This window comes from Bubalus bubalis, chromosome 1 (genome assembly GCF_019923935.1).
Source record: "Bubalus bubalis isolate 160015118507 breed Murrah chromosome 1, NDDB_SH_1, whole genome shotgun sequence".
Lineage (NCBI taxonomy): Eukaryota > Metazoa > Chordata > Mammalia > Artiodactyla > Bovidae > Bubalus > Bubalus bubalis.
The window spans coordinates 27,534,695-27,560,359 of NC_059157.1; positions in this window are offsets into that span (position 1 = coordinate 27,534,695).

Below are 25,665 nucleotides of genomic sequence, written 5' to 3' on the forward strand. Positions count from 1 at the left end.
AAACACACGCTATTGTCTGCGTGTGAGTGCTGGACCATGACCTGAATGAGGGTTTGAACTAAGGCAGAGACATAATGAGTGGAAAGAATGGAATATATTGGAAAGGCCTTGCAGGGACACAGAACGGGTTCCTAACTCTCTTAATCTACCTTGCTTTAGCCACTAAAAAAAAAAAAAAAAAAAGGGTTCCCATCACTTGTTTTGCTTTTTTTCAATCTTTTGACCACTTTCCCCCATTAGCTAACAGCTTTATTGAGATATAACTTACTAGAATGCTTACCTGCCAATGTGTGCAATTCAGTAATTTTATCTTGTAAATAGAGTCATGCACCCACCATCATAATCTAACTTTAGAGCATTTGCATTTTCCCTAAAGGAAACCTTTAACCATTACTAGTCACTCCCCATCCCCTCGCCCCTTCCTTCTCCATGGGCACACAGGCCACCACTAAGCTACATTATCTTTCTTGCTTATGTTTTCTATTGAACACTAAGTTGTTGGGGAAAGGACAGTCTTTAACACATAATACCTAATGACAAACATTCCTTTGTATAAAACAGTTTTTAACTCAATACCTTTCTCTCAACTTCCATCTCCTCCTCCTACCTTCGCCCAGTCCCTGCCCAACACACAAACACACAATATAGATATTTCCAGGGCATGACACTCTTACCTTCTCTTTTTCTTGTCCTTGTGTAGACCAGAAAGCCCCAGAAGCTTCGCGGAGGCCAGGAGAAGCCAACAATCCATGCCTGTACGAACACAGTGATGCCAGAAGCATGAAGTTGTCTGAGTTTTTCCATTTCACTCCTTGGGAGGTTGCAACCTGGAACTCTGTGGGAAAGCAGTGTAGTACTGCCTGCCGATGCCCAGAGCTGGTTCTGGAAGCCCAGGATCCACATTAGACTGTGAGACACACTGGAACTGGGTCCAGACGATTCAGTCCGGACTAAGGCATGCCTGGAATAAAGCAGAAGTCCGCTCTCCAGAGTGTGGTAAAAGTTTTCATTAGACTCTGCCGAAATTCCCAGTTGAAACTGAGCGTCTAAAGGATTCATCAGTCTTCCTCTCTTCCTAAGAAGGAACCGGCTCTCAGGGCCTTTCTCACCTGCCCCAGCTACTGCTTGATCCTAGGAGTTTATGGAGTTCAATGAATCTGAACACATCTGTACATATTTTACGGACAGAGACACTGTCTGTAGAACTGAGGGAACTCCATAAGCCTGTCCCACACTGGGTTAGCAATTATCCTCAACCATCTATACAAATTTATCAAGTCAGTTAAACTCTCAATCCTCACAGACTATCTTTCCAAGATTTCTGTGAGGATTGAAAAAGACAATGAATAAGGAACATAATGTGTAAATGATGCATTTTGCACACGTGGTATTTTTGTAGGAACTAGTCCAGACTGCTGTGGACTGGTAGGAGAGTCTGTGCTGAGTTCTTTGAATTTTCCTGGAGTGTCTGAAGCTTTCCAACATACAGAGCATTAAACATTTGACTGGGCTGTGGGGTAGTTGTTACCTCTGGGATGGTTCCTTCTGAGTCACACCACCAGCTCCTTATAGCATACGATTTACAACCCCCAACTTCAAGGACAGTCATTTGATACTTGCTTCCAGACACTCCAGGAGACGGAGACATGACTCCAATCCTGCTCACCCCCCTTAGTCTTTGTGTGTGCGGTTAGCTGTCATTCTCTAAGTCCCTATATGAAAACAGACCTCTATCTATGTTTCAGAGTTGAAGGGTCTTGAAAAAGAGAATTTCATATTACCTTGCTTTAGTATTTGGTTTCTTACAGGCACCAGTATGGTAGAAACCAACACAGCATCGTAAAACTTAAACAAACAAAAAGATTATGAAAAAAGTATTTACGTATATATGTATATGTATAGCTGAGCCACTTTGCCGTACACCAGAAACTTCCCATAGCATTGTAAATCAACTATACTTCAATGAAATAAATTTTGAGAAAAGAAATAAATGGCTTAGCACTTGCAGCAATATGGATGGACCTATATTGAGTGAAGACAGAGAAGGAGAAATATCGTATAACATACCTTATATGTGCAATTTTAAATGATACAAATAAGTGTATTTACAAAATAGAAAGAGACACTCAGAGAAGGAACATATGGTTGCCAGAGTGGGAAGGATGATGGGAAGGGGAGGTTAGGAAGTTTGGGATGGACATGTATGCAATGGTATATTTAAAATGGATAACCAGCAAGGACCTACTGTATAGCACATGGAACTCTGCTCAATGTTATGTGGCAGCCTGGATGAAGGTGAGGTTGGGGGAGAACGGATACATGTATATGTATGGCTGAGTCCCTTACCTGTTCACCTCTTAAACTATGAACAACGAAGTGTGTAATTAACATTGTTAACCAGCTATGCCCTAATACAATAGGTTTTTGCCCTAATAAAAAGGTTTTCTTTTTACAAAAGAAATGGCTTAGTATTCACACATCATTTATAATTAATCACTGATCAAAACACCTCTTGATGTCTAGCTTGCTTGTCAGGGGGCATAAAATGATGACAAGAACTTAACTCACAATATAAGTCCCCTCCACAATGTTTTATCCAATCACTGAATTGGTTTTTCCTACTTCCCAGTGTTTTGAAACTGTGCTGCCAAGAAAATTCAGTCATATTCTCAATTTGCAGAACTCCAGATTTTTAAACAGTAGTATATTTCACTTCATAAAATAGCTTTACTGTTTTTGTTTTCTTTAAGAAAGAAAATAAGCTGAAAACTGTGCAAACCCTGTGACTTTTCTTTCCAAGGTGGTAATTTCTTTTATGATAATAGAATCTGTTATAAACAGAGTAAGTCACATGTAAGAGCTTTTATAGTTTTTATATATAAATTTTACACTGCCGATTGTACTGTAAACACTGTACTTGATTTTAAGCCTACTAAAAGTCTCCAGTAATATTAGGAAGTAGACAGCTGGCTTACATTAATTAGTGTTACCATAAAGGTTTCTGAGGGAAATAAACACAAGTAAATACAGCACCATAGGACTGAATTAACAGAGAAAGGAGAAATAATTTTCCATGTTCATATTTGAATACACATCTAATTTGTGATCATATAAAATAATCATATCAAGGGAACCTACACACATATATTTTACAAACTCTGTACACCAGTTTTACTCAATACAGAATTTAGCTGTTTAGAATTAGTACCTAGAGCTCATAAATATTAAAGTTATTGACTGATCTACTGTAGTTTCTACTTTTCCCAATAGTTCTATGGTCTTCCTAGTATATAAACTACAAAAGTTGTGGGATTTGATTGCCATTTCCACTGAGTTTCATTAAGCCTAAAAAGCAATTTCTCTCTAAGCATCACAGACAGGCAAAGGAGCAAAGGATGTAATCCCATGAGTACATTGCAGATGTGGCTGTGGATAACTTGTCTGCCTCTGTGAAAGTCAGACTACCTGATGGAGCCCTTTAATCAAAGATACTCACTTCAGATGGAGGGATCTTCCAAGAGTGATTTCCCTGTAACTTTCTCTAATGCCTTTAGGTGAAAGCTGGGAAGTCAGGTAGACTTGAAGTTAAATTTACCAATAGTGCATGAGGCATCTTGAGGATTATGGACACTCTGTTTTAGTTTGAGATTGCCACTTCTTTGGGAAGAAGAATGTTTTCTCTCAATCTGTAACACTATGTTGCCAAACACCTCTATTTTATAAAACAATTTATATTTCTTTGCAAGCAGGTCTGTTGAAAATATTTCTTTTTGATTTTGTCATTGATAGGTATATTGTTATATAATAGTGTCTTGGGTTTTTTGTGGTTTGATTAAACCTTTTTATTCCTTTGTTACTCTGTTCACTTACTTTAAACCATTTCTATGATTTTTTTCCTATGTAACAGATTTCTTGCTTGCCTTCTCTATATGGTTTCTTTGCAAGACACATATTTCTTCTTTCCTTCTTTCTTCTTCTTTCCTTATATTTCTTCTATGTATTCAGTCACCTTTTCCTCTGATACATGAAAATCCATTTACTTTTATCAATACAAATCCTCCACTCCCTTCCACATTAATACTAACATGCATATGAGAAGTTTCCCCCTAGTTAACCACATTATACCACACCCAAGATGCTGTTTTGCCTTGAAGCTCTAAGCAATCAGAATTTCAGAGATCAAGAGATTTGAATGTTTCTTCCTGTCATAAATCAGAGCAGTGCTGATGTAATCACATGCCTCAAAATTTAAGTGACATAAAATATAGCACAGTTTCTAATTTCCTAGTGTTGGTTAAAGAGACCTAGAGAGACTGTCATACAGAGTAAAGTAAATCAGAAAAAGAAAAGCAAATGTTGTATAATATGATTTATATGTGGTATCTGCAAAAAATGGTACAGATGAACTTATTTGCAAAATAGAGACACAGATATAGAAAACAAACTATGGATACCACAGTGGGGAAGACAGGGGTGGGATGAATTAGGAGATTGGGATTGACATATATACACTACTATGTATAAAATAGATCACTAATGAGAACCTACTGTATAGCACAAGGAACTCTACTCAGCGCTCTGTGGTGATCTAACTAAATGGGAAGGAAATCTAAAAACGACAGGATATGTATATACAAAAACTAATTCACTTTGCTATACAGCAGAAACTAGCACAACATTGAAAAGCAACTGTACTCCAACAAAAACTTAAAAAACAAAACAAAAAATAAATTTAAAGATGAAAAATAAATGGTACTTTCCAAAGTAATCTACAGACTCAATGCAATCCCTAACAAATTACCAATGTCATTTTTTGCAGATCTAAAAGAAAAAAAAATCTTAAAATCTGTATGCAAGCACAAAATCCAAAACAGTCTTAGGGAAAAAAAATAAAAAACAGAGCTGGAGAATTCAGGTCCCTGACTTCAGACTATACTATAAAGCTACAGTAATCAAAATAGCATGATACTGGCAAAAAAGAGAGACTTACAGATCAATGGCCAGGATAGAAAACCCAGAAATAAACTCATGCACATATGTTCAATTAATCTATGACAAAGAAGGCAAGACTATACAATGGAGAAAAGACAATCTCTTCAACACATGGTGCTGGGAAAACTAGACAGCTACATGTAGAAGAATAAAATTAGAACTTTCTTTAACACCATAAACAAAAATAAACTCAAAATGGATTAAAGTCTTAAATGTGAGACCAGATACTATAAAACTCTTAGAGGAAAACATAGGCAAAACACTCTTTGACATAAATTACAACAATATCTTTTTGGATTCACTTCCTAGAGTAATGAAAATAAAAATAAACAAATGGAATCTAATTAACCTTAAAAGCTTCTGCACAGCAAAGGAAACTATAAACAAAAAACAACTGACAGAGTGGGAGAAAATATTTGCAAATGATGCGATGGACATGGGATTAATCTCCAAAATTACAAACAGATCATGCAGTTCAATATAAAAAAATTTAAAAATGAGCAGAAGGCCTAACTAGACATTTCTCCAAAGAAGACAAAAAGATGGACAAAAAGCACATGATAAGATGCTCAACATTGCTAATTACTAGAGAAATGCAAATCAAAACTACAATGAGGTATCATTTTGCACCAGTCAGATGGCCATCAACAAAAAGTCTAAAAACTATTGTTTTTTTTTTTAATTTAAATTTATTTATTTTAACTGGAGGCTAATTACTTTACAATATTGTATTGGTTTTGCCATATATCAACATGAATCCACCACGGGTGTACACGTGCTCCCCATCCTGAACCCCCTTCCCACCTCCCTCCCCATACCATCCCTCTGGGTCATCCCAGTGCACCAGCCCCAAGCATCCTGTATCCTGCATCGAATCTGGACTGGCGATTCATTTCTTATATGATATTATACATGTTTCAGTGCCATTCTCCCAAATCATCCCACCCTCTACCTCTCCCACAGAGTCCAAAAGACTGTTCTATACATCTCTGTCTCTTTTGCTGTCTTGCATACAGGGTTATCATTACCATCTTTCTAAATTCCATATATATGTGTTAGTATACTGTATTGGTGTTTTCCTTTCTGGCTTACTTCACTCTGTATAATAGGCTCCAGTTTCATCCACCTCATTAGAACTGATTCAAATGTATTCTTTTTAATGGCTGAGTAATACTCCATTGTGTTTATGTACCACAGCTTTCTTATCCGTTCATCTGCTGATGGGCATCTAGGTTGCTTCCATGTCCTGGCTGTTATAAACAGTGCTGCGATGAACATTGGGGTACATGTGTCTATTAAAAACTATTGTTAATATTAACTATTATTAATGCTGAAGAGGGTGTGGAGAAAAAGGAACCTTCCTACACTGTTGGTGTGAATGTAAATTGGTACAGTCACTATGGAGGACAATATGGAAATACCTTAAAAAAAAAAAATAGAGCTACCATATGATCTAGCAATCCCACTCATGGGCATCTATCCAAAGAAAACCATACTTTAAAAGAATACACACATCCCACTGTTCACTGCAGCACTATTTACAGTAGCCAAGACATGGAAGCAACCTAAATGTACATCAACAGATGAATGGAGAAAGATGTACATATCTACAATGGAAGATTACTTAGCCTTAGAAAAGAGTGAAATAATGCCAACGGCAGCAACAAGGATGGACCTAGAGATTATAATACTAAGTGAAGTAAGTCAAAGACAAATATATCACTTATATGTGGAGTTTAAAAAATGATACAAATGAACTTATTTACAAAACAGAAACTGGCTCACAAACTTAGAAAGCAGTCTTATGGTGGGTTTAGCTGCTAAGTCGTGTCCAATTCTTGTAACCCCAACTGCCGGGCTCCGCTGTCCATGGGATTCTCCAGGCAGGAATACTGGAGTGGGTTGCCATTTCCTTCTCCAGGGGATCTTCCCAATGCAGGAATCGAATCCTGGTCTCCTGAATTGCAGGCAGATTCTTTACCGACTGAGCTGCAAGGGAAGCCCCAATCTTATGATTACCAAAGGGGAAAGGTAGGGAAGAGAAAAATTAGAGGTTGGGATTAACATATACACACTACTATATATTAAATAATCATCAAGGACTACGGTATAGTGCAGGGAACTATACTCATTATTCTATAACAACCTATATGGGAAAAGAATCTGGAAAAGAATAATGTACAACTCAATCACTTTGCAGTACACCTGAAACTAACACATCGTAAATCAAACATATTCCAATATAAAAAAAAAGAGAAAAAAGAAAAAATGGAAAAAAATAAATGCTAGTTTACATTTTTTAAAATTCATCAATATTGATATTTTGGGTAACTTCCCTTTAAAAACAAACCAACAAAATTTACTCATTAGAAAGGGATAATATACAAGCTATTCACTTTGATAAGCAAGTAAGCACATATTTATTCCAAATCTTATCTTCAGTTCCAGTTTACTCACAATAATTCCCAAACAGCAGAGCATGTGTTCACACACTTCAGAATGCAACTATTTGCTGGTTGTTTATTTGCCATGCATCTCTAACTCATATTGTAAAGAAAAATAAAAAAGAAGAACAAACACTTTGGGTGCTTTCTAGCTTTCTATGCCTGTGTCCCTGCCTACACAGACACAGCAAAGTAAGGTCGTTATCCCCCAAAGGCTTACACTCAGTTATCAAGTCTATACGAACGAGTGTACTGCTTTGACTCACAATTCCCTGAGCCTATAGATAAGTGTTAGTAGCATAGTAAAATCACAATTATTTTGCAGTTGTTTAAAAAGATACATTAACAATGTATCTCTAAAATATAGTTTCTCCCTTATGTTAACATCTTACATAATCATTAACATTTTTGTTTGTTGGTTTCTTGGACCTCCTTAATCATTTTTTACAAAGTTTTAAACATACTGTAACTGGTTAGACAACCCAACTTTCAGAAATATTCATCAAATAATCCACGTCAGCATGGCAGGGAGAGACCTAGTCTGTCTTTGAGTCTTTCTGGCTAAATATCTTTATTAATGACTCAGGTAAGGGTGGCAATGGAAAGACTGGGACATTTGCACAAACATGGAAGCTCTGAGAAACACACCAGATGATGGAATCAGTATTCAAAAGTGTCTCAGACTCACAACATCTAACTAGAAGGAGAAATTGACATGGATAAAATATCTGGCACTTTGGTTCCAAAACATCAAGAGTTCAATGTAAAGGAATCTAGACCTGGTAAAATGCACTCTGTGAAGCATTCTGGTTGCGTACAAGCTCAAGGCTAGTGAGCGTTGCGATGTGGCTTTCCTAAAACCCCGTGAGTGAGGAAGCAGGGATGAAACGTCTACTAGAGTAGCACATTCAGTGCACATTCTGAGCGTCACACTCGAAGGGGGACACTGAAGAATTCTTTAAATTTAGAGAGAGCACTGATGATGGAAAGAGGGCTTAAAATACATTCATACAAGAATTTTGTAATATTTAATGTTGGACAGGGAACTGCAGAAAAAGATGAATATTGTCTTAAAAAATATTTAAAGATCTGTCAGACAGAATAGTAGTAATTCCATTTGGAATTCTAGATCAAGAGAGAGAAGTTCCAGGAATATAGATTTTAATTTGAAAGCAAAGAGCGAGAGAGAGACTTTTAGCTGTGGAATTATGAAATGCACGACCTTGAGAGCTATAATTTTACAAAACTGGAGGAAATCATGCAGAAGCTGATGTCCTCTGAGAAGGAGTTGGGAAAAAATTCAAGTGTTACATAGTGTTGAGCTAGATAAAATATAAAAAGCAGTCTAACACCGACATTTTACGGTGCAACAAATCTACTTCATGGCTAAGAGATTTGTCTTTTTCTCTTTGAAATTCCAATTAAAAAAAAAAGTTGAATCCTTATCCATTATAATAGGATGTGAATAAAGGTCTAAATTTCTAAATCAGAAAACAGCACTATACTTAATGTTGTTAATAAATATGTTGGCAAATACCAGAAAAATCAATAAAAGTGGCTGTTTTTTAGCAACAGGACTTGAGGTAGAATGGGAGCATTTGGTGGTATTAAATAATGTGCATTTTTCACTATCTAATTTGTTCCCACATTTTTTAATAAAAGGAAAAAATACTGCTGAAAATGTCAATTGAGAAAGATAAGCATTTTACTTTTAGATTTTTCCCAAGGTTTTCACTTATTTCAAAATATGCTCTCTGGTATTAGATTTTGTTGCATTTTTTTTTCCACTTGCTGAGACTTAACTTCAAACAAATCTACAGTGTTTCATGTGGATTCAGAGCTCGGCCACATAAAATGTACTATTTTTATCTCTTTTCAGAACTTGCAGTACTGGACCAGTGAGGTAGTAAACCCAAAGCACTCAGCAGTCACCTTCACACTGTTTTGGTTTTAAATCTCACTTGTTTTAATCTTATTCTGATTTCCAGGCAATACTGGACAAGTGTGACAAAGTAAAAGTGGGTTTTTTACTTTTTAAAAAACTGATTTCTCTGTTTTAAGTGAAAAGTCAAAAGTAAAGAAAATCTACTAGCCAAACTACATCTTGTCTATAATCCTTTCTGCAAAGAAATAATCTCTCATTTTTCTTCTCAGACCATCTCATGACTTCTACCCTATTTTTTCTTGCTACCTCACTTAGTAAAATACACATTGTTTCTCCTCTGGCAATATTAGCTCTATTTAGAATGGATCATAAATAGATGGATGATCAAACAATAAATACTATAGACAAGAGTAGACACACAGACAGATACAACGTACTCCAATTTGAAATTATTTATCTATTAGAATTACCTAAATTCTAGCATTAGAAATTTATTTTTGTGGCTTTAGCAGGTTTTAGGAGAAGGAAATGGCAACCCACTCCAGTATTCTTGCCTAGAGAATACTGTGGACAGAGAAGCCTGGTGGTCTGTCGTCTATGGGGTCGCACCGAGTTGGACACAACTGAAGCGACTTAGCAGCAGCAGGTTTCAATATTGGAGAGCAATTCATCAAATTTAAGTGTATTTGGGGCTGGCAACGACTTAAGCTTTTATAAACTTAAACCCCGGTGAATACTATTAAGTCAACAGCATCATTGGCTATCAGGCAACAGAAAAAGCACTGATTATGAGACGAGGGTGGGCTTCTGCTCAAGGCACCCTGATGTGTGTAAAGCCTGGGTGAGTGGTGCCTGGGGTGAGCTGAGCTAAGAAACTCACCTACTGCCTATAGTCAGGACTAGGGGAAACGGTGGCTTCAACAGTGGGAAGGCAGAAAATCACCAATAACAATGAAATGTGCAGGTAGGGAAGGTAATTCAAAGAACCCTGGCCATGGGCAATAATATGGATATTTTTCTTGGAAAGGAACTAGCTGGTAACAGGGCCACATAAGCCTGGGATCAGGACAAAACCCCAACCTCATCAGGAAAAAATGAAATATGGGTTGATATCTGTTAGGATGGAAGAAAGCATATTGAAATTAAGATGAAAAGGTGCCAAACCAAATTTGGCTCACTTCTGCACAAAGATAGCCTTTTCTACCCATAGTAAGAATGGTCCAAAAATGCCCTTCTTCAGACCAACATCTAGTATGTTATGACCATGGATAAGATTTATTTTTTCTACTGACAGACAAATTTTAATAACAGAGCTAAGGTTATAATATCATAATAACAAAGCTAGATATCTCTTCAAAGAGATGACACTTAGACAAAGACACGATGTATTTTTTATCGACTTCATTATTTTGGACTTTTTTTAACGGAAATATTTTTCAGAAGCAAATATGAAACTAATGCCTCCAAAATGAAAAACCTAACAAGATTTTAAAATAAATGAATGGTAAGAGATTCTTGAAGGTGATAGTGATCGACAATAAGGAATCTGCTTGTCTGTTTCCTTTATTTACAATATTAACCATATTATGGAGTTATCCATGTGCTGAAATGCAACTTTACAAGAAAAGAAGAAACATAAGGCAAACTAGAAAGGAAGCACACATTTGTAGATGAATAGACAGCAAAAATAGCGTTTTGACATCGCGTTTTGACTGGCTGCTGCCATTTGAATTAATCCATTGAAGTGCATGGGACCGCTGCAATGAGGATGGTGTGGTGACACTGATGACGGCAGAGAAGGGCAAGTGGTATACGATGGGCTCTGTCTCCCTTGGATACTAGAGGAGGATATGTGTGAGAGCTTGGGCACAAGCAGCTGCTTCCGGGTCCTCATGAGTGACATGTGATGTACAGTTTGAATGGAGCCTTCTCTCTAGACTTTGAAGTAGAGTCCTGCAGTGATCTGGATCTCTGCATGTCACAAAATTTTAGATCATTGGAATTAACAGACCTAGTGTGGGTACTGCCATCCTCCTAAAGAGTAGTACCTTACTATTTCCCCAGAAACCAGAACTAAAGCAAAAGCTTAAGTGCAAACATTTTCTAAAAGCGTGTGACGCAGGTGACAAGGGAACAGAACGAGGAAGAAGAGAGAGCAGAGAGAAGCATTTTCAATTTAGTCACGGTGATGGGCAACTGGTCTCCCCATTCCACGGGCTCTCCTACAGAGGGATATGAAATATGTCTCGACTACCTTTCTAAAGAAACAAATAGGAAACTCCACTCTCTCCCATATTCCTTTGTTCAAAAGCTTTCTCCACTGAGTTAACTTCCTGCGTTTCCAGGTAGCACGACATTCTGGAGCAGGGCACACAGCATTGCTCTCCATGTGCAAACAGAAAGTCCAGAACAGTGACAGGAAAGTAGTGTAAGATTTAGTGCAGGAGTTCACGGGTCACCTATACAAAGAACACAGAGCACTTGGCTGGTCCCAAGTGTCTATCTTCTGGGTTGACTCCAACCATCACCTCCAAGGGCTCTGAGCACGTCATTCCTTCTCTTGTTTGGACCATGATTTCTGGAATCGTCCATTTACTGTTATGCCCAAGAAAACAATCAAGTGAAGGCCGTGTTATTCTTTTTGGGTTCCACAGTATTTATCACTGTCCCTATTGTGTAAAGTGTGTTAGTCGCTCAGTTGTGTCCGACTCTTTGCAGCCCAATGGACTGCAGCCCCGCCAGGCTCCTCTGTGCATGGAATTCTCCAGGCAAGAATACTGGAGTGGGTTGCCATTTCCTTCTCCAATGTAAAAACAACCCTAATTCCTCAAGGTAATCTGGGTCAATTGCCTCTCTAAATTATCTCCTTTCCTTGCCAATAAGTACTTTGGCATAAGAAACACAAAGTAACCTGGGGGTAGTTCCAACGCCAAATTACATGGAATCCTTTCTATGAAAGCATTTCCCTCCTAGAAACTATTGCCTCTGATCCAGAAAAGCCTCGTGTGGGGGAATGGAAAGCACAGATGATTCTACAAGTGAATTACTTAGACATGACAGTGAGAGAGGTCAACCCTATCTCCACTCTGTGGTTCTGAGATCTATGTTGTCTGGATATTAAGTTTTAGCACCACATGTTGGCTGGTGGTTCAGTGTCTCTGCAATTAGCCTCGGACATAAGAGTGGTTTCCTCAGGCTCTTCCTTGGCTGAGCCCTGGACAGCTGTTCCACTTCCCTAGTGGCTCAGCAGTAAAAATAAAAGCCGCCTGCAAAGCAGGAGATGCAGATTCAATCCCTGGCTCAGGAAGATCTCCTAGAGGGTGGCCTGGCAATCCACACCAGTATTCTTGCTGGGATAATCCCATGGACAGAGGATCCTGGCGGCTACAGTCCATGGTCGCAAAGAGTCAGACACAACTGAAGTGACTGAGCGTGCGCACACACACTTGTTCCCTGGCCCAAAGCACCCCATGGCTATGCACCCGTTCACTTCCTTTTCCCTAAAATTAGTTCTTCTCTCCATGTAACATGCAGAACATAGTGATTTTTTTTTCCTTTTTTTATTAGTTGAACATAGAGCCTCCTGTGAAGTCTTCCTGGGATGAAGAATAGGCATTGGTGCTACAGAGACACCAGGGCTACTCGTGCATATAATTCTCTTGTGCCCTCTGGGTCCTCACAGACCTCGATCTGAATCCCTACAACAAGTAGACTCTTGGCTGGGCTGCCAGGATCCCTACTTCTTGGGTTCATGCCTTCTGTAATTGTCAATAGAACCTTGACTTCATTTCAGGACCCTAAGAGGCCTGTATCTGGGCTTGTAGAGACTCTATACTGCATTGTCATCTACTATAGATAAGTCTAGAACCTTTCTGAGCTGTGTGGCGCAAGGGGCAGAGCAGATTGTATTACCAGTAACCACTGTTTCTCTAGCCCTTACTTAAAACTGGTAACCTTTCAAGTTACCTGATAAGTAACCCTTCATCCAAAATCCACAGAACCCATCAATAGCTGGGTGTCTTTCCTAATGACAGAAGATGTGATATGCAACTTCTACCTCATGGCATGCCCCAGTTTACTGGACCTCTAAATGTCACCAATTTAGCAAGCCTGATTCATGAGATTTACCTGCTACTCTCTAAGATGCATGCATCTTATCAAAGTGTTTTGGTTATTTGTGCTTCATTTTATGAAGCCTAATTGATATGATGTCATCATTGTTAGTGAACCAACATGATGTCCTGCATAATATCTGGATAACCAAGTCATTATATTTTGATAGAGGATACAGCCCAGGAGTAAGACAGTGAGACTGTACTTCTGTTCTTACCCAGCAAAGACAATTTGACTTTGAACTTCCTTATGGGTTCTGCACTGGAAATGCTCTTGAGACACTGACCGAAAAGTAGCCCTTCTCCCTTACAAATCCTCCCATCATCAGTTCCCAGGGCTCTCCTTGCCTCCTAAAAAACTTCCTTTGCTTCTTTCTGTTGGGTTCATGAGGTGCTGCCTTTAACTTATCTTCACCCCCAAATACATTATCCTCTTCTTTTAGTTTCATTTTGTATGCTTAACACATTAAACTGAGAGTTCAAGTCATTAAAAACAAAGCTTGTTTTGCTCTTTTGTCTTTCCTTGAAGGCAGGGAAACGTTAATCTGAAACTACTACAAGGAGTTTTTGTCGTATAGTGAAGGAAATTTTAAAAATAAGAAAAATATACATGTGGCACATTCGTATTCTGCCACTGTTGTTTCAATATTCTCTGAGGAAATATCATTTCTGGTCAGTTTCACAGAGTAGAGATGTTTTAGGTTTTGGACTCAGAGAGCCTGAATGTGATTTGGAGCTGTTTTACAGGATTCATAATGGCAAGTGAATTTGCACAGTATCCCTGTTGAGTTATTATAAGAATAAATGAAATATATATAGAAATCCTATATCACATGGTAGTATTCCAAGAATTATGCTATCAATCCACTTATATATGTGTTCTCAATATATATTAGAACTAATTATCAAAGTTACACTGCTGTGTATTTTTATAATAGAAAGACTTTCATAGAAAAAAAAAAACTCATTTAATTCTCAATTTCCCATGCAAGCTGTACAATTTAATGCTTTAAGTCTAAAAAAAAAAAAAAAGAAAAAAAACCCTAGTCCACAATGCCTAAAAATGAGACCAAAGAAATATATCCAGTGAAATATACTCCTAGGATAACATCATACAGACTGAATCTGTCACAATCCAGGCAAAAGCCAAGAACACAGAAACCTTTTGCTGTTTTTAAAACAAGGAAAATTTAATTCTGGAATTGGTTGCAAGGGTGATGGGAGGGTTCAAGAAGCCGATCAAGTGAGCATAAAGGAGCAGGGAGATCAGAAACACTTGCAAGGCATTCTTTTCCCTAAGCTAGAGCCTCAGAAAGAAAAGGCATTTTCTAAAGGAAATCAAACACAAGCTGGAATCAAGATTGCCGGGAGAAATATCAATAACCTCAGATATGCAGATGCCACCACCCTTATGGCAGAAAGTGAAAAGGAACTCAAAAGCCTCTTGAGGAAAGTGAAAGTGGAGAGTGAAAAAGTTGGCTTCAAGCTCAACATTCAGAAAACGAAGATCATGGCATCTGGTCCCATCACTTCATGGGAAATAGATGGGGAAACAGTGGAAACAGTGTCAGACTTTATTTTTTGGGGCTCCAAAATCACTGCAGATAGTGATTTCAGCTATGAAATTAAAAGACGCTTATTCCTTAGAAGGAAAGTTATGACCAACCTAGATAGCATACTCAAAAGCAGAGACATTACTTTGCCAACAAAGGTTCGTCTAGTCAAGGCTATGGTTTTTCCTGTGGTCATGTATGGATGTGCGAGTTGGACTGTGAAGAAGGCTGAGTGCCGAAGAATTGATGCTTTTGAACTGTGGTGCTGGAGAAGACTCTTGAGAGTCCCTTGGACCGCAAGGAGATCCAACCAGTCCATTCTGAAGGAGATCAGCCCTGGGATTTCTTTGGAGGGAATGATGCTAAAGCTGAAACTCCAATACTTTGGCCATCTCATGTGAAGAGTTGACTCATTGGAAAAGACTCTGATGCTGGGAGGGCTTGGGGGCAGGAGGAGAAGGGGATGCCAGAGGATGAGATGACTGGATGGCATCACTGACTCGATGGACTTGAGTCTGAGTGAACTCCCGAGTTTGTGATGGACAGGGAGGCCTGGCATGCTGCGATTCATGGGGTCGCAAAGAGTCGGACACGACTTAGCGACTGAACTGAACTGAACTGAAAGGAAATCAAACCAGAATATTCATTGGAAGGACTGATGCTGAAGCTCCAATACGTTGGCCACCTGATGTGAAGAGCCAACTCATTGGAAAAGACCCTGATGCTGGGAAAGACTGAGAGAAAAAGGAGAAGGGGACGACAGAGGATGAGATGGTTGGATGGCATCACCAACTCAACGGACATGAGTTTGAACAAACTCCAGGAGAGGGTGAAGGTCAGGGAAGCCTAGAGTGCTGCAGTTCATGGGGTCGCAAAGAGTTGGACACAACCGAGTGACTGGACAACAAAAACAACAACAAACTCTAGGGAAAGCAATCATCTGGTGGAGACTGAGGCCACAGTGGATCCTTCTGGAGGGAATCACAGAAAAATGTAGCCACTGTTAGAGCATCAACTTGAGGAAGGAGGAGAGAGGGGATAACTTGCCTTCTTCCGCCCTTCTCACCTCACAGTGGTTAAAACCCACTGAAGGCAACAGATATGACAGCTTGGGCAACGCAGCCTGCAGGGGGCAGTGTAAGAGCAAAGATGCTCTCAACCACAGCCAAGCAAAGCACAGTAAGTGGCAATTACACAGAGTGGGCGAACAGTCTCCCCTCCCCGGGACAGAGCAGGAAGCGTGTCAGTGTGGCAACAGGGAGCACGTGGACCGAAAACCGGTGATGACTACATTCTTGAGATTCGAGTTTGCTTTGTTTATATTTATGTTATGATTTCTTTTCCGAGAAATAAATACTTGCTGATACTTCACCATGTCTTAAATTACAAGGGACATTAAATAACTCACTTCTATGTTTGGAAATAGGATCCAGGGCACTAAAAAAAAAAAAAAAAACCAGAAATGCATTTTTAAGCTACTTCTCATGAAAAGTGGTTGGAACCATTGTGCTGTTGTGAGCAAAAACTGGGATGCGACAGTATGTATACATTTTATATATCATAATATATACACATAATGGTTGAGATCATTGCTAATGGTTTATATTTAAGGTGAAAGCCAAGACTGAGGTACATATAGGGTATTTTGTTAAACCAGAGTATCCTTTTCAGGACTTCTCCTATGGCCTGGTAAGATCAGCCCTTCCCTTTGACACATAATGAAAGAGTATAGCAATGCCCTTACCATGTGCAAAGAAACTGGCTGACCCCTATTAAAATAATTAACTCTCACCAGGCTTTGGTGCAACCAGAACCTTTCTAAACTATGCACCAAGGGTTCACACTTTGTGATACACGCCATTATACATTTGTCCAAATTTACAGAATTTACATGAAAAGTGAGCCCTAAGGTAAACTAAGGACTTTGTGTGATAATGACTTGGCAATGTAGGTTCATCACTTGTTACAAATGTACTCATCTGGAGGGGGATGGTGATGATGGGGAGTCTGTGTGTGTTGGGACAAGGGGGTACGTGGCATATCTCTGTACCTCTCCCTCAATTTGGCCACAAACCTAACCTTCTCTGTAAAATACAGTTTTACCAGTCAGTCCTAAAGGAGTCAACCCTGAATATTCATTGGAAGGACTAATGTTGAAGCTGAAGCTCCAATATTTTGGCCACCTGATGCTAAGAGCTGACTCATTAGAAAAGACCCTGATGCTGGGGAGGATTGAACGCAGGAGGAGAAGGGGGCAGCAGAGGATGAGATGGTTGGATGGCATCACCAACTAGATGGATATGAGTTTGAGCAAGCTCTGGGAGATGGTAAAGGACAGGGAGGCCTGGTATGCTGTGACCATGGGGTCACAAAGAGCAGGACTCGACTGAGCGACTGGACAACAAAATAAAGTTTCAAAAAGAAAAAAAAGACACACAAAAAACAGTGGGTAGATTTCACAAATCACAATTTCCTATACCCTTTACCAGTTCATCTTGTGGGGATTCACACCATGTACTGTGAAGCATCAGTGGTTGTACCCGGGGACCGTGATGAAATGATCTTCTGGAGTCAGATTCTCAACAATTTGCAGGTATGAGTTTGCACACCATTGATATTTTCTCTATTTCTACAGAAGTGGATTTCTTGAGAGTATTTTGATTAACTTAGTAAAGGTCACTAAAAATTAGTAGCCCAATGTGTTATTTGAAAGTGAATGCTAAACCTGGTGCTAGTTTTGGTTGTGATTTATGTGCTGCTGCTTTCTTAGAAATACTAGTTCTTTTCATCAGGCAGGTGAAGATCAGAAATTTCTACCCACTGCTTTTTGTCACTGGGTTGAGCAAATGTCAACCCTTATTCCTAGAGTCTGTCTTCTCCAGACCATGCTGTTATTGTCTCTCTTGCTGCAATGTGTAAATTCTTCTTACTTGCCTACCAAAAAACAAAAAAACCAAGTAATATGGTAGATCACATGTTCATTTCACTAAGCACTAAATTGTTTTTCTTGGACTCTAAAGAAGGGATGATAATTAACTGTCTTTAAATTTAACACTTGAGAAGTGCTCAAGGGGGAAAAAAAGTCAGATTTACATTTTACAAAAAATAATTCTTCCGTTATACGTTCTTGTCTTCTCAGTGAACAGACCAGAGCAGTTTACATTTTCAAAAGGTTTGGGAGTTTGGTTTAAATAGCAAAGGTTAGACAGAGGGTTGTGACCCTTTCTGTTTGTTTTGGTACACTCTGCCCCATGGTAGAATTACAGCCTTAGAAAAAAAATCCACAGAGTAAACAGCTGCAATGTAGGGCAAATACACTGACGGGTAGAGTGGAATTGCTTTAAGTATGTACCATTCTTATAAATTTACCTTGTCTTTATTAATATTGAAAGGATAATAAACTAGACTTTTCTAACTATATACTATATACTGATTTAATTTAAACAATGGAGAAGGGAAAGGCTACCCACTCCAGCATTCTGGGTCACAAAGAGAAAGTCGCTAAGCGACTTCACTCAATTTAAATAAATGCTTATAAATGTGTATACTCTTTTTATCTAAATTACATACATGCTACATATACATATATTAATAGATTATACTAGAGTTATGTATCTATTAGTTATAATTTATATTTGATTATTTTATTCATGGATTTTATACAACGGTGATGTTTCTTCTGAGTTTTAAGTTATAGTCTATGTATACACACAAATATATATACACTATATATACACATAATTATGTATATTAAAGAAAAAAAATTAAGTTGCTCAGTCGTGTCCGACTCTGCGAGCCCATGGACTGTAACCTACCAGGCTCCTCTGTCCATGGGATTCTATATATTAATGTATGTACATATTTGTTGTTAGTCGCTAATTCGTGTTCAACACTTTTGCAACTCCATGGATTGTAGTCCGCCAGGCTCCTCTGTCCATGGGATTTCCCAGGCAAGAATACTGGAGTGGTCTGCCATTTCCTTCTCCAGGGGATCTTCAAGGCCCAGGGATTAAACCCGAGTCTTCTGCATTGGCAGGTGGATCCTTTACCATATGAGCTACCAAGGAAGCCCTACGTACATATACTTGAATGTATAGCTGTGGATGGTTCCTTGAGAACAATCATATTCCCATAGTATGGTAATTTATTGCTATAGAGCTAAGCAATAATTAACAGGAGTAGGATTTTCCCCTTTGAACAAAGCAAAACGGGAGCTGCTGAAGACGACTGAGGTATTGAGCAACACTGAGACATTCTTAGAAGGTGATTCTAAGATGATGATATTCTGAGACATAATAACTAAGGCTTAACAAATACAAAACAGCTCTATAAATGTCTGGGAGGGAGTTCTTTTAAACTGAGTAAAGAGTAAGTGTGAAAGCTCAGGGGAAGGGAAATGAAAAGTTTAACACACATGACTGTAACAACAGGGGTGTGTGGCTCGAGCAGGTTAAGAGGGGTGCTAGGAAATGAGGGTGAGTGGCAGCGCCATGGTAGACTTTTAAGACAAGACTAGATATAAGTATAATTACGGTTGATTCGCAGTGTTTACAGCAGAATCAACACAACATTTTAAAGCAATTTTCCTCCATTAAAAAAAAATAGAATGTAGGAAAAAAAAAAGACTAGAAAGGTTTGTGGATACTAGTCTAATTGCAATGGGCTGTTCCCTCTGGACTGTTGCAGAGATACTTCAAATTCAACATAGTTAAAAGCAAATTCTGCATCTTTCTTCTGAGAACACGTTTGTTCTTCCATGTTGAGTATTTCCATTAACGAAATCCTCTCCAGTTGTCCAACCTAAAAAAATTTGTCCTCTCTCCCGTAATTCTTCCCTGATTTCTATTACCAAAAGTCATTGATTGATTCTCATAAATCTCTCATCATGCCCCCACTTTTCACACCACTGCGGTGGCTTCAGTTTACCACCTGCCCGTCTCTCACTGAAACGTCACCTCACTTCCCTCTGAAAATACCCACATGCCTCTGGTTTGATTCCCTTGAGTTCATCTTTACAGAGCAGTCATCAGGATCTTTGTCGAACAACGGTCTGTCCTGTTCCTCCTGCGTTAAAACCTCATAATGGTTCATGAGGAACAAAGAAGAAAGTCTACACACCCTCAGGCATGGAATTCAAGATTCTCTAGGTCTGGCTGTTAACCTACAGTTCCAATCTCCAACCTGTCACACAAATTAATTCTCCAACAAAACCAAACTACTGCCAATTTCCTTTATGTTCCCACTGTTTCAAGCCTCTCGTCTCTGCACATGCTGTTTGTGACATTTGGAATGGCTCATCCCATTACATCCCCTGCTGTGCCCCTGCAAAATTTATCCTTAAAATCCTAGTGTGGGTATCAGTACTTGGCGGTGGGGAAGGGGGGGGACACTTCTCTTGAACACTGAAGCTTTCTCTCCCGACCCCATCCTGAACACCAAGGTCTTCACCACTGCTTGACCCTTCATCGCCTCTGTGTTTCTGCTGTATTTTGCACAGAAAATAATTTTAGAACTACGGTTTCCCCTGTTGATACCCTTTATAATGATTTTATGCCTGTGCCTCAAGCAATCTGTGATGAGGAGCCTACAGAGCTTGTGCCTGAACAAAACAACTATCAATCATCTTAATAAAATGTTAGACATACAGGGAACTTAAAGACCATTAAGGTGATCCCTTTATATTACAAATAAAGAAACTGATAGCCAGAAGGGTTAAGCAGCCAAGGTCATGTAGGTAGCTTTCTAAGGAGCCCATAATGACCTTCAATCTCCTGCCCACAGACCTCCAGCCGGGGGCACTGTGTACCATTGGGCACTGTTTCCTTCGCCTTATTTTTATTCTCATGAATGACATCCTAAATTGATAGCAGACGGCTATCTATGGATTCATTTGTTTTATTTATATTAAGCACTCTGTCACTATTTGTGAATGAATAAAACAATGAGCTTGAGTTTGTAACTGGCTAATTGATACTGTCTAAGGACGTGTGTCACTGTACAATCATTTATTCCTTCACCCATTAATTTTGTCAAATACTTATTAACCACCTTGAATATGTTAATATTGTACTTCGTGTTCAGAATAAATGGACGAAGAAAGACTATGGTCTTTGCAATCCAGAAAATCACAGGAAAAAAACACACACATACACACACGAAATCAGAATATTGATGCAAAGTTTCTGCTGTGCTCCATCGCTTAAGTCTTTGTGACTTAAGTCCCACTCTTTGTGACCCCATGAACTGTAGCCCTCCTCTGTCCATGGGATTTTCCATGAGTGGGTTGCCATTTGCTTCTCCAGGGGATCTTCCTGACCCAGGGATTGAACACATATCTCCTGCCTTAGCAGGAAGACTCTTTATACTGAGCCACCTGGGTAGCCCATTGAAGCAACGTTTAAAAAACAGGAATAAACCAAAAAGTGCACAATTTTGCTAGGAAAGCATCACCAAGTTTTTTAGAGAAAACTGCCTTTGAGCTATACATTTATTCATTCACTGCCAAGCACTAAGCTTGTTAACGACATTAAAAAAAAGAAGACCAAAGGGTAAATCATCAAATGCCCAGTGTTATTTTTAGTGACAGCCTGAATTAATCCCACTGATAACACTAGGTGGTTTGTCATACTATGAAATTAGTCAGTGATAACCCTAGACCCATAAAATTTTGAATTTTCATTTTAAAAATTTAAGTTTTTATTAGCCTAATCTTGAGTGTTTCAGCTTTAAAGTTTAATTTTTATTTTCTTTCTGAGATCCCTGAAATTGGAATAAGTACAGAATTCATTTCATATCTAATTCCTCCCCTGTACTGATACGAACATCCTGATTTTGCTTGATGCAGAATGTTGCTGTGATGAGGGTATATAAAGAATGGTTTGGCAAACTGGAATAAAACAAATTGTCTTCTGCTTTTATTTGTGTGTTGTGTGTTAGTCACTAAGCCAATTCCAATTCTATGCGACCCCGTAGACTGTAGCCCCCCAGGCTCCTCTGTCCATGGGATTCTCCAGGCAAGAATACTGGAGCGGGATGCCATTTCCTTCTCCAGGGGATCTTCCCCACCCAGAATCAAACTGGGGTCTCCTGCATTGCAGGTAGATTCTTTACCATCTGAGCCACCCATAACCTGCTTTTATAAGGAGACTGTTATTTCACAGTCTAACAAATCTTGATAAGCTTTTATTTCATTTGGTTTTTCATATTTGTTGGCTTGGTCTGTGTATAAAGGTAAATATGTGCATGTACAAACCCACTCTTACTGTATGTCTTAGCCATCCAACCCAGTGAAACCTGGAGTCTAAAAAGGACATGACTTTTGAATGTTGCCAGCTTGATTTGCAACTATAAAAATTAATAGTGTTTTACATAAACATCACAAAGCTCTAGCCATGCATTTTTAATTTATCTTATTTATGGAGATCATCACTTTTCAACATTTTTCAACCATCAGTTTAAAATTTTGAACAAATCTCTCTTATTAATACTCCAGAAGGAAAGATTCTGTAGGATTTTTCTTCTTTTGACTTGAAGAGTACTTTATAAAAGTATAAAACATTAACAAATCTAGACACTAAACTTTTCATAAGTATGTGAATATATATATACATGATTAATATGCAAATAGGAAAGTAGAATCATTAGTTAAGCAAATAATTCATATCTATACACATATATATGCATATATATGATACATGCATATATAAATATCTTGTATAATTTTTAAAATAATACATTGTAGATGTGCTTTATTATTTTTGCTGTTATTGAATGGATGTCTCAGGATGTCCTCACATATCAGTTATTTATATGAGGACAATGAAACTATATGACTTACCCAAGGTCACAAAGCCGGCTTGTTTACTGAACTGGGTTGTCATAAAACAACATTTAGTCAGTGTTATAGATTGGTTTTATATATGCAAATTTACTCTTAGACATGATCTTTTATCTTGTGATTAAACTTTCAAAGGGCATTTTTGACATTCACATTAGCTTAGTTCAAGTGGAAATTAATTTCCTCTTGACAAGTGTTGTGAGTTTCAAAATATCCCCCATGCACACAGGTTTGCTGAAAAGGTTATTTGTCTTACAAATGTTCATGGCAGAGATATCTAAGCTTTTATTATGCAGACATATCTTCATATACACAGCACTCTTTATAAGTTGATGAGATCAGTTTTCTGAAGTGACTTTTGGAAACTAGTCTCCAACTGTATGATTATGCTGTATGTTTCACATCTTATTTAAGTATTATTTCGACCTTTAATTTTTAACCTTGTAAGTTTCACTACTGTGTTATACAATTTCATCTGAAAAACCATCCAAAAACAAACTACAGCTATTCAACTCTGTTGCTGCTGCTGCTAAGTTGCTTCAGTCATGTCCGACTCTGTGTGACCCCATAGACGGCAGCCCACCAGGCTCCCCCATGCCTGGGATTCTCCAGGCAAGAACACTGGAGTGGGTTGCCATTTCCTTCTCCAATGCATGAAAGTGAAAAGTGAAAGGAAAGTCGCTCAGTCGTGTCCAACTCCTAGCGACCCCATGGACTGCAGCCCACCAGGCCCCTCCGTCCATGGGATTTTCCAGGCAAGAGTACTGGAGTGGGTTGCCATTGCCTTCTCCGATTCAGCTCTAAATTTATGTAACTCAAAGTAGCTCTTGTAGTTTTTGTTATAAGCAGCATTTGAAAACTCAGACCAAGGGGTCTGATCAGCAGAGATGCTGTGGCCATGAGCTGTAAACAGTGGCACAGCTGGAGAAAACCATCGGAATGCAGGCAACAGCACTTTTGCAAAATAAGTTCTTCATTCCCAAACGGTGGAGCAGATCAAAAACTGAAGCATCTGGCAGAATATATAGCAGCTGGAAAATCCCCTAACCACACATTTTAAAACCCTTAAGATGCCTGTGGTTTAATGTATATACCATTATTCTAACATGCACTAAAATACAATTCAATTATACATTACTAAATATTATTGATTCTATTTTATATCAGAATAATTCTGACTGTCTTAACTTCATTAAATAATTTCCAAAATTTACATGCTAAGTAGAAACCTAAGTAGAGAATAATTTACATTTTTCTTTTGGGTGAGGGTTTAAATATATTAAAACTTCAGCCACACGATCCAGAAATCTCATTCCTGAGCATATATCCAGAGAAAACTCTAATTTGACAAGATACGTACCCTCAGTGTTCATAGCCCTATCGCCAAGTGCTATGGAAGCAGCCTAAATGCCCACTGACAGGTGAGTGGATAAGAAGATCCACAGCATGAGAGCTGTGACGTAAGTTTTACTTGGAGCAATATGAGGACTGCAGCCGGGAGATAGTACATCAAACAGCTCTGAGAAATTTCTCCAAAGAAGCAAGGGGGAGGACAGTATACATGTGATTTTGTTAAAGGGGGAGTGCATGCAGTCAAGCATGTTTAGTTTTTAGAAAGTTTCTGCTGATCTCATGAAGCTTCTGCTAGTCACAAAAAACAGTTGTCCCCATGAAGGATTTTAGTGCTTTTCTAGATATGAGGAGATAACAAGAACTGGGCTCATAAAATCAGCTCCTGGGACTATCTAACTCTCTGAAGACCTATCCTGCCAGCTATCCCAGGGCAGAGTACCTCATCTCTGCTCTCCTCTTGAGCCCCTTCAGGAAATGTTGGAGTTCAGCAGCAGCAGCACATGATTTAATCCTTGTAGAGGTAGATGGCAAGTACCCATACTGCTGCTGCTAAGTCACTACAGTCGTGTCCGACTCTGTGCGACCCCATAGATGGCAGCCCACCAGGCTCCCCCGTCCCTGGGGTTCTCCAGGCAAGAACACTGGAGTGGGTTGCCATTTCCTTCTCCAATGCATGAAAGTGGAAAGTGAAAGTGAAGTCGCTCAGTCGTGTCCGACTCTTAGCGACCCCATGGACTGCAGCCTACCAGGCTCCTCCGTCCATGGGATTTTCCAGGCAAGAGTACTGGAATGGGGTGCCATTGCCTTCTCCAGCAAGTGCCCATGACAAGTGCCAATTTGTGGGTGACTATACACACACACACGGAATATTACTCAGCTATAAAAAGAATGAAATCACGCCATTTGCAGCAACTTGGGTAGACCTAGGAATTATCATACTAAGTGAAGTAAATCAGAAAGAGAAAGAAAAATATCATAGGGCTTCACTCATAAGTAGAATCTAAAATATGATACAAATGAACTTATTTACAAAACCGAAACAGACTCACAGACATAGAAAACATACTTAAGGATACCAAAGGGAAGGGAGGGAGGGGATAAACCAGGAGTTTGGGATTAACAGTGCAAAATAGCATCTATAAAATAAATGATGAGGCCCTACTGTATAGCACATGGAACTATATTCAATATCCGGTAATAAACCATTACGGAAGAAAGCAAACAAAAATAACTCACAGTCCTCAAGAACTGATTATTCCCCTTATTTGAAAGTGAATTCTTCATTAGTTAAAAAAGATCTAATATGCAAGGATTATTTCATCTTTGTTCATAAAATGGAGTCTTCATTTCTAGGGCATGTTTGAATTTAGAAAGAGAAAAAGATTTTGACTGAGGAGATTGAATATGCAAATATATGTGTGTATATGTAAATGTGTACACATGCAACATGTGTGCTTTTCTTTCAGTAAGTTACGTTATAGCTAATTTC